Source organism: Mustelus asterias, chromosome 9, assembly GCF_964213995.1.
Source record: "Mustelus asterias chromosome 9, sMusAst1.hap1.1, whole genome shotgun sequence".
Classification (NCBI taxonomy): domain Eukaryota; kingdom Metazoa; phylum Chordata; class Chondrichthyes; order Carcharhiniformes; family Triakidae; genus Mustelus; species Mustelus asterias.
Genome location: NC_135809.1, coordinates 95563840 through 95574310, shown reverse-complemented (window position 1 = coordinate 95574310; position 10471 = coordinate 95563840).

Sequence of the window (10471 nt, the reverse complement as noted above, 5' to 3'; positions counted from 1 at the left end):
TACCCCTTTCATCTCACCGATCCAACCAGCCTGATATCTATCCCAGGATGTCAATCAGCTGGGATCGCAAAACGGTTTGTAAGGAAATCCTTTCAATTCACTTTAGTTCATCCAATTGGACAGATCCTAATGCCTGTTTTCTGCATCCAATTGTTAAAAATTCTCGGGTTTTTGTATACAGTTCTGTTCCTGAAAATCTTTTTTGAATGTTGATCAGTATTTATTTCATGGGGAATTTCATGACATCGGTCTTAAACTGACATTTTACTAGTTTGAATCTGTATCCTTTCCTCGTATTCTTACGTTTTACCTTACCATAATGTTGTGGATTTACCTATTCCATGTCATTTAACTAATTCATATACCTCTTAGATCACCTGTCAGATGTCTAATTTCTAGCTGAAAAGACAGAAATTCCTTCAGTTTTTCATTGTAGTTCCTTGCATTGATACCAGAGGCCTCAGTTCTTCTCACACTCTCGCTACTTAATTGGCAACCACAACGATAAAGTGTACAGTTTGTTCACAATTTACCCTGCCTTGGATTTTACTATTCTGGTTCAATATTTTATTGACTTTTTTGATTCGTGCTCAGCATTGAATTAACACACTGCACACTCAGTTTACTAAGATCACAAAGTCTTTCTTCAGTTGATACTTAGCTATTCCAACACCATTCACAAAATAACTATGGTACTTACTTTCTTGTGCAGCACTTTGCACTTGTCTGCATTAAACTTTACTTGATGTGGAGATGCCGGCGTTGGACTGGGGTAAACACAGTAAGAAGGGCGGCACGGTAGCACAGTGGTTAGCACTGCTGCTTCACAGCTCCAGGGTCCTGGGTTCGATTCCCGGCTCGGGTAACTGTCTGTGTGGAGTTTGCACATTCTCCTTGTGTCTGCGTGGGTTTCCTCCGGGTGCTCCGGTTTCCTCCCACAGTCCAAAGATGTGCGGGTTAGGTTGATTGGCCAGGTTAAAAATTGCCCCTTAGAGTCCTGAGATGCGTAGGTTGGAGGGATTAGCGGGTAAATATGTGGGGGTAGGGCCTGGGTGGGATTGTGGTCGGTGCAGACTCGATGGGCCGAATGGCCTCCTTCTGCACTGTAGGGTTTCTATGATTCTATGATTCTATGAAGTTTAACAACACCAGGTTAAAGTCCAACAGGTTTATTTGGTAGCAAAAGCCACACAAGCTTTCGAGGCTCTAAGCCCCTTCTTCTGGTGAGTGGGAATTCTGTTCACAAACAGAACTTATAAAGACACAGACTCAATTTACATGAATAATGGTTGGAATGCGAATACTTACAACTAATCCAGTCTTTAAGAAACAAAACAAACAACGAAGGGTACTCTGTCCACTGTGTCCCGTGTTTGTCACCTCAGCACCTCACTGTACCGCAAGCCCACGGATAACCTCACGATGCTCCACTTCTCCAGCTTCCACCCTAAACACGTTAAAGAAGCCATCCCCTACGGACAAGCCCTCCGTATACACAGGATCTGCTCGGAAGAGGAGGATCGCAACAGACACCTCCAGACACTGAAAGATGCCCTCATAAGAACAGGATATGGCGCTAGACTCATTGATCAACAGTTCCAACGCGCCACAGCGAAAAACCGCACCGACCTCCTCAGAAGACAAACACGGGACACAGTGGACAGAGTACCCTTCGTTGTCCAGTACTTCCCCGGAGCGGAGAAGCTACGGCATCTCCTCCGGAGCCTTCAACATGTCATTGATGAAGACGAACATCTCGCCAAGGCCATCCCCACACCCCCACTTCTTGCCTTCAAACAACCGCACAACCTCAAACAGACCATTGTCCGCAGCAAACTACCCAGCCTTCAGGAGAACAGTGACCAAGACACCACACAACCCTGCCACAGCAACCTCTGCAAGACGTGCCGGATCATCGACACAGATGCCATCATCTCACGTGAGAACACCATCCACCAGGTACACGGTACATACTCTTGCAACTCGGCCAACGTTGTCTACCTGATACGCTGCAAGAAAGGATGTCCCGAGGCATGGTACATTGGGGAAACTATGCAGACGCTGCGACAACGGATGAATGAACACCGCTCGACAATCACCAGGCAAGACTGTTCTCTTCCTGTTGGGGAGCACTTCAGCGGTCACGGGCATTCGGCCTCTGATATTCGGGTAAGCGTTCTCCAAGGCGGCCTTCGCGACACACGACAGCGCAGAGTCGCTGAGCAGAAACTGATAGCCAAGTTCCGCACACACAAGGACGGCCTCAACCGGGATATTGGGTTCATGTCACACTATTTGTAACTCCCACAGTTGCGTGGACCTGCAGAGTTTCACTGGCTGTCTTGTCTGGAGACAATACACATCTTTTTAGCCTGTCTTGATGCTCTCTCCACTCCCATTGTTTTGTTTCTTAAAGACTGGATTAGTTGTAAGTATTCGCATTCCAACCATTATTCATGTAAATTGAGTCTGTGTCTTTATAAGTTCTGTTTGTGAACAGAATTCCCACTCACCAGAAGAAGGGGCTTAGAGCCTCGAAAGCTTGTGTGGCTTTTGCTACCAAATAAACCTGTTGGACTTTAACCTGGTGTTGTTAAACTTACTGTGTTAAACTTTACTTGCCAGTGCCCTACACACTGACAAGAAAATCTTCATTATATAGTGCATTCACAACCTCAGAACATTCCAAATTGTTTGATAGCAAATGTAGAATTTTTGATGGGCAATCACTATTATAAAGTGGGAAACAGGGCAGCATAGAACAAAAAACAAAAGGTGATAGTGACCAGAAAGCTTGTTTTACCGATATTAATTGAGGGATAAATATTAGCCAGGTCACATATTTCATCTCCTCAATCTGTAATTTGTCTGTTCCAATGCCTTGAATTTCTGAAACCAAATCATGTACGTAAATTGGAAACATACTTTCAACACTGAACTCTTCAGCATCCCATTCAGTATTTCCCTGGCCACAAAAGGACACTGCTTTACTCTATCCTTCAGCACATTTCTTATTCATTTCCAAGCTTTACCCTAGGCCCTGGTAGCTTTACATACAATAATTTGTGTGGAACTTTGCAAAATTCATTTCAAAGTTCTGGTTCCACCACAATTCAGGTCTTTCTGCAATCACTCCATGAAGGGTAACCATAGAATCCCCATAGTGCAGAAGATGGCCATTCAACCAATCAAGTCTGCACTGACTCTCTGACCGATCATCTTACCCAGGCCCAATGCTCTCCACAACCCATCACCCTATCCCTGTAACCCCACATATTTACCCCACCAATCCCCCTAACCGACACATCTAGGGACACTAAGGGGTAATTTAGCATGGCCAATCCACCTAACCTGCACATCTTTGGACTGTGAGAGGAAACGCTTAAGTCAAGATTGGTGAGGCAGGATCTTTGTGCACCAATGTGCACTTCTGCTATTTGGTTTATTATCATGCTTCTAATATTTAATGCCATTATTTTGAAATGCAACTAACTTGTCTCTAGCTCTAAGTATCTGTCTCCCTTTTTGAATACGGAAACTCCATTAGCTAGCTTTCACTCCATCAGAATGTCCACCAACTCTCCTACAATGACTGTCAATGCCTCACAGATTTACTCCAAATCGGGGTGGGCGAGGCTCGCAGAATGGCATTCTCCTTTGGCCCCGGGTGGGATCTTACGAGTCTCAGATGGGCGAGGTGGTAAAATTCTGGTGGTCTCCATCAGCAGTCCAGCATAATGGTATGTATTCTTGAAATGTACTATTTTTGAACAGCTTAGCATTGTTCAAATATAAAGGATGGCTTAAATATTGATTTGTGCCAATTTGTTGAATTACCCATTGGACGAGTCTGCATCCAAATATAATTGAACAATCAAACCTCGCATACCAAGCATTTCTAATCTTTGTCTCATACTGAGTTGCGGATATTAGTTAGATTGAGATGCAACTTCGGTCTAACTTTAAAAATCCCTGTAGCCCTGTGTGCAATGTTTACAGCAATAAATAATTTAACAAAGGCAAAAACTTGTTCTTTTTCACCCACTAATTGTTAGCCCTCACCAGAATCTTTTTGGCTGAGTCCTCTGAAGGTGAAACAGGACCCTCGAAGTCCAAACCAGCATGATAGTTTGAGGCATTTTTGTGCGCAATCTTGCTGGAGCAGTAACAAGTCTGTGCTGAGAAAGGACAGAATGAAAATCACACACCTTCAAATAACGTTAGAAATTCCCCGACTAACAACACCTCCAAACATTTAACAACTGCACACAAATTCAGCACCTTTTATTAGTGCAGTTCATAACCACCTCTCAAATTCTCATAAATCATGTAAATTATTTACTGCACATCCAGATCAACCCGTACCCATCTTCATTGTTTGGCAATTAAATTGTGGCACAGGACCTAACTTGCTCCCGGGGAAAGCAAGGTATGTGAGTACTAAAGTAAATTGCTTGTAACATATAGGTGGCTGGGGTTAAGCTCTAATGCACCAAACAAGTGAACATATAAAGTTCTTACATGTTTAATCTACAAAATGTTTTCAGTTTTGCTCTGGGCACTTCAGTTAATCTTTATCAGTTTTCAGAACATGTGTTTTTTTTTCCTTACAGAAATATTTCCAAATGAGGTATGTGTCATTTCTTACTGTTCTCTACTGCTGGGGCAGAATAATAACTAATTGGAGAGTTTGAGAGAGACAACCATCAATTTACTGCTGAATATAAATCTATGGAGTTTAAACTAAAATAATTGGGGTGAAGTCTAACACAAAAAAGAGTGTAGTCTGAATGAGAGTATTTTGAGTTGTAGAAGAGAAGGGATTTATATTTATACAGTCTCTGCTCAAACCTTCTGGTAAAATGTCCAAAGAGCTCCACCTACAATGACTTACCCTGGCAACCATTTTGTAAGATCACACAAACAGCAATAAGATGAATAATGAGCAAATCTGTATTTGGTTACTAGTTACTGTGGTTCATTTCCAGATTTACGTTGAAAATCTGGAGAGAAAATCTCCATCCTCATTCACGGCTGGGGTTCTCAGTTGCTGCTAAAAGTGAATGGAATTTTGGCTGGAATGCCAAATTCTCTATTCTTACTTGTCACAGGGTGGCCATGGATGATATCGGACAGTTTCAGAATCGCCTCAGATTGGGCAAATGATGTTCTGTGCTACAGTTGGCACAGTGGTGTATCGGGGTGGCATAGTAGCACAGTAGTTAGTACTGCTGCCTCACAGCGCCAGGTTCAATTCTGGTCTTGGGTGATTGTGTGGAGTCTGCACGTTCTCCCTGTATCTGCATGGGTTTCCTCTGGGTGCTCCGGTTTCCTCCCACAGATCAAAGATGTGCAGGTTAGGTGGATTGGCCAAGCTAAATTGTCCCTTATTGTCTAAAAATGTGTAGTTTGGAGGGACTAGCTATGGTAAATGTATGGGGTTATGGGGATAAGGCAGGGGAGAGGATCTGGGTAAGGTACTCTGTCACAGAATTGGTGTAGACTCAGTGAGCCAAATGGCCTCCTTCTGCACTGTAGGGATTCTATGATTCTAACTGCTCTAATTACAAAAGAGAGCAAAAGAGATTCACAGGTGAACCATTCTAACAATCTCATCAGACTTCGAAAAACCTGGGACAAGAATTGAGTGTCACAGTGACATGCAGTTTCTATTCTCACTCTACCAATGGTAAACAGCATAGGTGACTTTAATTTTTTGTTTATGAAGATTATCTGCTATTATTGCCAATTGAAGGCAATACATCTTGATGCCTTTTCCCTTCTGGGTTTCAATTCAGAATCCAAGCAAAAATTAAAATAAGTTAGCTGGAATATGGGAAGGAGAAGCAAAATTAATGGTACTGTTCTCTTTTTGATTTAAAATGGCATTTAATTTTTTTTATTATTCATTCATGGGATGTGGGCATCACTGGCAGGGCTGCATTTATGCCCATTCCTGAGGGCAGTTAAGAGTCAACCACATTGCTGTGGCCCTGGAGTAAGATGTAAGCCAAACCAGGTAAGGAAAGTAGATTTCCTTTCCTAAAGGACATTAGTGAACAAGGTAGGTTTTTACAACAATCGACAATGGTTTTGTGATCATCAGTGGGCTTTTAAGTTCAGATTTTTATTGAATTCCAAATTTTACCATCTATCGTGGTGGGATTTGAACCCAGGTGTGCCCGAGCACTACCCTGGGTCTTTAAATTACTAGTCCAGTGACAATACCGCTACAGCACTGCCTCCCCTAAATTTACTACTTGAGGATCCACATGTGATACTAAAATCTTTTTCAGATGTTAGAGCAACTTATCGTTGTAATATTAATGTTTGTTCCAGTAGCTGAAAGTGGAAGAAAGGTGAACACCTGTGAACTGTCAACAGTTTAGAGTTTAACAGGCCAGAATTTCAATTGTGCAAATACTAACCTGATGGCATTTCACATAAAATAAAGCAAACTTATCTGGAGAGCTGGTTTGTTTCAAATATTATTTTTTCTTTGCTCCAGATCCCCTTGGGTGATCTCCAAGCTTTTTTCTTTGAGAAGCAGAAAGTGCAAGCAAATAGACTCTCCCCTACAAAATAATGAAAGGCATTTGCTAAAGGTTAGTTCAGTGGGTTAACTGCTATGATGTGGAATTTAATGAGAATTAATAGCAGCACTTTGAAAGGGCGAAGAGAAATTGTACTGTTATAATGCAGCTTATACTGCAGAAAGCTGCTTCATCCTCAACTGAACTTTCTTCTTTATCCAAGGGAAGTTAAAACAACAAAACAAAATGGGCTGAGAACCTACCTAGATCTTGACCCAAGCCAGGAATCAAACCCAGGCCCTGGAGCTGTGAAGCAGCAGTGCTAACCACTGTGCTACCGTGCCACCCCAGGATTCTGCCTTCTGTTTAATACAACACCACATGGGTCAAGGATACAGAGCTCCATATATATATATATATACACAAGCAGGCCTTTAAAACAAATTGCAGTTCAAATAAGGACAGATAAAATTAGCTCATTCATATTCTGTGAAGGATGCTATTTAAAAACAAGTGTCTGTAGTCTTGTTGTCAGTTAATTAAAACGACCTGGGATCCACCCTTGAAACCAAACTGTCCAAGAGTCTCCAAGCATGAGCACAACATGAAAGTGATAAGGGGATGTGGTGCTCCCAGATTTCTTTGGCACGGGGTGTAGAATTGTTCGTGACATCCCTCCAAATCTTCATTCCACCTAGCCTTTATCTTGTTGGGCATTTCCAAAGACTTCTCGACTTCCTCAGGATATCTTTTAAGAGTCCACTTCAATGCTGCAAAAGCAATACAATGTAATGTTAATGTTTTTAATACTTTATGTTATAAACACAACGTTCTAAAGTACCTTCTGCTCTGCATCATGTGAAAGGTAGGGGTAGGTACAGTCCAGCTACAACCATATGGAAAAACATGAGAAAAATATTGTGGATGCTGAAAATCTTCAATAAAAGCAAGAATTACTGTATTATGTATACTGCATTCATGAAGAGGGAAGCAAGTCCAACAACATACTCTTGGCCTTGCAATAACTTCCTGTTGTGTCATGTATTTAATTTAGGTATGAAGTATTTTTATATATTTTCTGAGGCCTTCAGCTTATTAATGTAGACTTAAACAAAATTTCAAGATTCTGTAACTATACACCCTTGCTCTTCCTGATTCAGTTGTCGATCCTGAATCTCCCGGTGAGTTGGGGAACAGTGTTGAGATTCATGCAAGTGAAAGCAGACAGGAAATTCCCTCCTTGCTGGCCCCATTCTATGGCTTAACTCAGCCAAAAAAATACAGCAAAGTGCCAGAGGGCCAGCCATCACAGCTGAGGCACTGAAACGTGAAGCTTGGAAAATGCTAATTATTTTTCTTCAGGGTTGCTGGTAGCCATGCCAGCAGAGCAATTCTGGGATGTTGCCATACAATCCTGGAAGGCTGCTAATCCTAGATCCAAATTACTCAAACACCACCTTTCAATTGGCTGGAAAATAATTCAAAAGGCCAATTTACAAAGCAATGCTTAAAATTTGACGTAATTATATCTTTGGAGTGATAGGGCAATCTTTCCCTATATTTTCCAGTGATTCCAGGCTATAGAAAGAAACCAATAAGATTACTCTGTGTTTGTGTGTGTGTGTGTTTTTAAAGTTTATTCATTAGTATCACAGGCAGACTTACATTAACGCTGCAGTGAATCCCCTAGTCACCACACTCTGGCGCCTGTTCGGGTACACTGAGGGAGAATTTAGCATGGCCAATGCACCTAACCAGAACGTCTTTTTGGACTGTGGGAGGAAACTGGAGCACCCGGAAGAAACCCACGCAGACACGGGGAGAACATGCAGACTCCGCACAGTGATCCAAGCTGGGAATTGAATCCAAGTCACTGGCACTGTAAGGCAGCAGTGTGCGTGTGTGTGTGTGTGCATGTGGCACATGAATGTCCTTCCATTTTGTTAAAGCTGCTTAAATCAATGGGTGACAAACCATCGTGGATGTGGAGCAAAAACAGAAAATGCTGGTAAGCCTCAGCAGGTCTGATAGCATCTGTGGAGAGAGAACAGGGCTAATGTTTCAAGTCCAGATGACCCTTCATCAGAGCCTTTGATGGATGTGGGATGGTGGATGTGGGGTCTTTCTGTGCCTGTGCCACTGTTAGAAACTGTGAGTGTTTTTTTGGATAAAGGATTGAGTTGAGTTGCAATGTTTCAGCAATCGAACAGTTTTCTCTTCTTCCTCCTCTCCCGCCCATGCACCCTTCCTTCGCACATGAAGAACTGTTGCCAGGACGAGCTACTTCAGAGTTGTTGCTGCACATTCTGCTCGACTCGAACATGAGTCATCGTAAAACATAAGAGAAAATTGCCAGAAAAAAATCACAGTAAATAGAAAACAAGAAGTCAGATGACAGGAGTGTAATCTACAGCCTCCTCATATTTCACTTCTAAATTGGATTTTCATAATTTATTTTGTTTCTATCATTTTGAAACTTTACTTTACCCTCAGGCGTAATGTAACATTGTCTCTTTATTTATCACACATTAATCTCGTCCAGAAAACAGAGCGCTTCTGTACATTTTTTATTGCAGTGATATATTGCTTGTTCGACTCATCTGAGAATTTGGCAACCACCATGAACCAAACAACATCTACTTACATTTATTTGGCACCTTTAATGGATTGTGGGCACAATGTGATTCACAAGAACATTATCAAGCAAAAGTCGTTACCGAAACGCACAAAAGGACATTAGGGATGGTTGATCAAAAGCTTTGTCAAAGTAAAAAGATAGGTTTGAAACAGAGTCGTAAAGGAGGAGAAGGAAGTAGGCAGAGAAGTAAATGGGAACGGTTAGACTTGCTACCTCAGTAGTTTGAGTGTAATCTTCAGCAAGGATTTCCATACAGCACAGGCTCAATATTTCTTACAGCACTGTCGAAAGCAATTTTAAACTCACCACATGGCTCGGTAATTTACTGCAGCGCCTGATGGGTAACTAGGACATAGAGAATGATTTTAATGGGGCTACAAAGGGCAAGAAACATGGCATGCTGGCGACTTAATTAGGCATGATGGGAAATTTAGAACTCCCAATGGTAGTTTGAGATAAAGTCCATGGTGTGCCTGCAAGAGTGCCGAGCATTAAGCAGGTCAGTGGCAGTTTCCTACTTGTAATACATTTGCATGCTATGAATTCTCATTTGCTTAGAACTTTGTAACATCATATAAAGTCAGCGGCGCATAAGAACTTTGTGGCACCCAGTTCTCGATCGTTTAAAAATGGTACTCGCTAGTTTTGTGCAGTTGTGTGTAAGGGTAAAAGTTTTGTTTTTTTAAATCTGTATGTCATAAGGAGAATGGACTCTTTCACGGAGGCTCCGGGCCATTTAGGGCAAAAAGAGAGAAAGCAGAGCACAGTTCTGGTTAAGACATCAGGAGTGACATGCAGTGACAAAATCCCATCAGACCACAATGGACACACATTTGATTCACCAGTTTGTGTTGAGGTAACTTCTCTCAACCAGGGCAGCAAATGGCGTACTACACTGGTGCCCTTTTACTAGGAAGGCTGGAATAATTAACCAGTGTTGATGCTTCATATTGCCATCCAGTAACCCCTGCGAGAATATACGTGTATACGGATACAGATTGAAGGTAGAATTGTGTTTGACTGTAATGCCAAATTGACAATCAATAGCAGACACATGGTAACTGTCCACTTGGATGATGATACTGGGGATCCATAATTTAGTATCAGGAGACGGGAACAAAGCTGGGGTAAAAATAAACAAATATAGAGACAGATAATATAGAGAGTATTTTACGGATACCTGCATGGAGCTCATATTAAGAGGGTGCCCACTAATAGTCACTGATAACCCAAAGAAGTAGAAGCTTTACCTCCTACATCCCATCAGAGGGATATCCACATGAGGGATCTCCCCAAGCTC